We start from the raw sequence: 4,420 nt of genomic DNA, 5'->3' as shown, positions 1-4,420 counted from the left end.
TGCGGAATGCGCAGACACTAAACGTACCATAGTAGAACACAGAAGAAGCTTCTAAGTTGACGTAATAGACAGTAAGAAGCCGTAAAATAATTGTTTCAGCTATCGATTATTGACTTTTTAGTCGTCTTTGGTGCCTTGGACATGAGCTAGGAAATTATGAATTTGTATTATGGGAGGACTAGCAGCCACGTTGCACGGGCGAATGTGAAAAGTGTTCATATGTAGTAAAAACCTAAGACATCCGCCCGTTTTCGTCGTTTGCTATCGATTCGACTTTATATCAGATCGTCACATTGGCCGCTCTTCTCTCTGAAACGGTTACATTTATCGTGCGCAAACCTTTGTTGCGTGCTGCGAAACTCGGAGACATTAAAGCACAATAGTAGAACACAGAAGGAGCTTCTAAGTTGATGTAATAGCCAGTAAGAAGCAGTACAATACAAGTTTTATTTATCGATTGTTGACTTTACAGCCGGATTTGGTGCCTTGGACATGAGCTAGGACCTTACGATTTTGCATGAAGGGAGGACTAGCAGCCATCTCGCACGAGAGAATGTGAAAAGTGTTCATATGTAGTAAAAACCTGAGAAATTCGTCCGTTTTCGTCACTTGCTATCGACTCGACTTAATGTCAGATCGTCACATTGGCCGCTCTTCTCTCCGAAACGGTTACATTTATCGGGTGCAAAGCGATGTCGCGTGCTGCGGAATGCGGAGACACCAAAATCCCCATAGTAGAACACAGAAGAAGCTTCTAAGTTGATGTAATAACCAGCAAGGAGCACTACAATTTAAGTTTTAGCGATCGATTTTTAAATTTTTAGCCGGCTTTGGTGCCTTGGACATGAACTAGTACCTTAAGATTTTGCATGAAGGGAGGACTCGCAACCACGTTGCACCGGAGAATGTGAAACGTGTCCATATGTAGTAAGAAACTAAGAAATCCGCCCGTTTTCGTCATTTGCTATCGACTCGACTTAATGTCAGATCGTCACATTGGCCGCTCTTCTCTCCGAAACGGTTACATATATCGTGTGCAAAGCTATGTTGCGTGCTGCGATATGTGGAGACTCTAAAAGCACCATAGTAGAACACAAAAAAGCTTCTAAGTTGATGTAATAGACATTAAGAAGCAGTAGAACTCAAATTTAGTTATCGATTTTTGAATTTTTAGCCGGCTTTGGTGCCTTGGACATGAGGTAGGAACTTAAGAATTTACATGCAGGGAGGACTAGCAGCCACGTTGCACGGGAGAATGTGAAACGTGTTCATATGTAGTAAAAACCTAAGAAATCCGAACGCTTTCGTCATTTGCTATCGAATCGACTTAATGTCAGATGGTCACATTGGAGGCTGTTCTATATGAAACGGTTACATTTATCGTGTGCAAAGCTACGTCGCGTGCTGCGATATGCGGAGACACTACAAGCACCATAGTAGAACACAGAAGAAGCTTCCAAGTTGACGTAATAGCCAGTAAGAAGCCGTAAAATAATCGTTTTAGTTATCGATTATTAACTTTTTAGCCGGCTTTGGTGCCTTGAACATGAGCTAGGACCTTAAGAATGTCTATAAAGGGAGGACTAGCAGCCACGTTGCACGGGAGAATGTGAAAAGTGATCGAATGTAGTAAAAAACTAAGTAATCCGCTTCTTTTCGTCATTTGCCTTCGATTCGACTTTATATCAGATCGTCACATTGGCCGCTCTTCTCTCTGAAACGGTTACATTTATCGTGTGCAAAGCTATGTTGCGTGCTGCGATATGCGGAGACACTAAAAGCACCATAGTAGAACACAGAAGAAGCTTCTAAGTTTATGTAATAGCCAATAAGAAGCACTACAATTATAAGTTTTAGTTAACGATTTTTGACTTTTTAGCCGGCTTTGGTGCCTTGGACATGAGCTAGGACGCTAAGATTTTGCATGAAGGGACGCCTAGCTGCCACGTTGCACGGGAGAATGTAAAAAGCGTTCATATGTAGTAAAAACCTAAGAAATCCGCCTGTTTTCGTCATCTGCTATCAAATCGACTCAATGTCATATCGTCACGTTAACCGCTCTTTTCTCTGAAACGGTTACATTTAACGTGTGCAAAGCTATGTCGCTTGCTGTGGAAAGCGGAGACACTAAAAGCACCATAGTAGACCACAGAAGAAGCTTCTATGTTGATGTAATAGCCAATAAGAAGCAGTACATTTCAAGTTTTAGTTAACGATTTTTGACTTTTTAGCCAGCTTTGGTGCCTTGGACATTAGCTTTTACCTTAAGATTTTGCATGAAGGGAGGACTAGCAGAATGTGGAGAGTGTTCATATGTAGTAAAAACCTAGGAAATCCGCCCGTTTTCGTCATTTGCTATCGAATCGTCTTAATGTCAGATGGTCACATTGGCCGCTCTTCTCTCTGATACGGTTACATTTATCGTGTGCAAAACTATGTGGCGTGATGCGGAATTCGGAGACACTAAGAGCACCATAGTAGAACACAGAAGGAGCTACTAAGTTGATGTAATAACCAGTAAGAAACGATACAATTCAAGTTTTATTTATCGATTTTTGACTTTTAAGCAGGCTTTGGTGCCTTGGACGTGAGCTAGGTCCTTACGATTTTGCATGAAGGGAGGACTAGCAGCCACGTTGCACGGGAGAATCTGAAAAGTGTTCATATGTAGTAAAAACCTGAGAAATTCGTCCGTTTTCGTCATTTGCTATTGAATTGACTTAATGTCAGGTCGTCACATTGGCCGCTCTTCCCTGTGAAACAGTGACATTAATCATGTGCAAAGCTATGTCGCCTGCTGCGGTTGCGGAGACACTAAAATCCCCATAAAAGAACACAGATGAAGTTTCTAATTTGATGTAAATGCCAGTAAGAAGCAGTACAATTCAAGTTTAGTTATCGACTTTTGACTTTTGAGCTGGCTTTGGTGCCTTGGACATGAGCTAGGACCTTAAGATTTTGCATGAAGGGACACCTAGCTGCCACGTTGCACGGGAAAATGTGAAAAGTGTTCATATGTAGTAACAACCTAATAAATCTGCCTGTTTTCGTCATTTCCTATCGAATCGACTTAATGTCAGATGGCCACGTTGGCCGCTCTTATCTCTGAAACGGTTACATTTAACGTGTGCAAAGCTATGTCGCGTGCTACGGAATGCGGAGACGCTAAAAGCACCATACTAGACCACAGAAGAAGCTTCTAAGTTGATGTAATAGCCAATAAGAATCAGTACAATTCAAGTTTTAGTGAACGATTTTTGACTTATTAGCCGGCTTTGGTGCCTTGGACATGAGCTAGGACCTTACGATTTTTCATGAAGGGAGGTCTAGCAGCCGCGTTGCATGGGAGAATGTGAAAAGTGTTAATATGTAGTGAAAACTTGTGAAATCCGCCCGTTTTCGTCATTTGCTATCGAATCGACTTAATGGCAGATGGTCACATTGGCCGCTATTCTCTCTAAAACGGTTACATTTAACGTGTGAAAAGCTATGTCGCGTGCTGCGGAATGCGGAGACACTAAAAGCACCATAGTAGACCGCAGAAGAAGCTTCTACGTTGAAGTAATAGCCAATATGAAGCAGTACAATTCAAGTTTTAGTTAACGATTTTTTACTTTTAAGGCGGCTTTGGTGCCTTGGACATGAGCTAGGGCCTTAATATTATGCATGAAGGGAGGACCAGCAGCAACGTTGCACAGGAGAATGTGAAAATTGTTCATATGTAGTAAAAACCTAAGAAATCCGCCCGTTTTCTTCACTTGCTATCGAATCGTCTTAATGTCAGATCGTCACATTGGCTCCTCTTCTCTATGAAACGGTTACATTTATCGTGTGCAAAGCTATGTCGCGTGCTGCGGAATGCGGAGACACTAAAAGCCCCATAGTAGAACACAGAAGAAGCTTCTAAGGTGATGTAATAGCCAGTAAGAAGCTTTACAATTCAAGTTTTAGTTATTGATTTTTGACTTTTTAGCCGGCTTTGGTGCCTTGGACATTAGCTAGGACCTTAAAATTTTGTATGAATGGAGGAACAGCAGCCACGTTGCAAGGGAGAATGTGAAAGGTGTTCATATGTAGTAAAAACCTGAAAAATTTGCCAGTTTTCGTCATTAGCTTTCCAAACGACTTAATGTCACATCGTCACAGTGACCGCTCTTCTCTCGGAAATGCGGAATGCGGAGACAATGAAAGCACCATAGTAGAACACAGAAGAAACTTCTAAGTTGATGTAATAGCCAGTAAGAAGCAGTAAAATACAAGTTTTAGTTGTCGATTACTGACGTTTTTCCCTTCTTCGGTGCCTTGGAAATGAGCTAGGACCTTAAGATTTTGCATGAAGGGAGGAATAGCATCCGCGTTGCACGGGTGAATGTGAAATGTGTTCATATGTTGTAAAACCCTCAGAAATCCTCCCGTTTTC

Source organism: Schistocerca gregaria, unplaced genomic scaffold (genome assembly GCF_023897955.1).
Source record: "Schistocerca gregaria isolate iqSchGreg1 unplaced genomic scaffold, iqSchGreg1.2 ptg000492l, whole genome shotgun sequence".
In the NCBI taxonomy this organism is placed as follows: domain Eukaryota; kingdom Metazoa; phylum Arthropoda; class Insecta; order Orthoptera; family Acrididae; genus Schistocerca; species Schistocerca gregaria.
The sequence above is the reverse complement of the archived record's forward strand: the minus strand, read 5'-3'. Positions refer to the sequence as shown.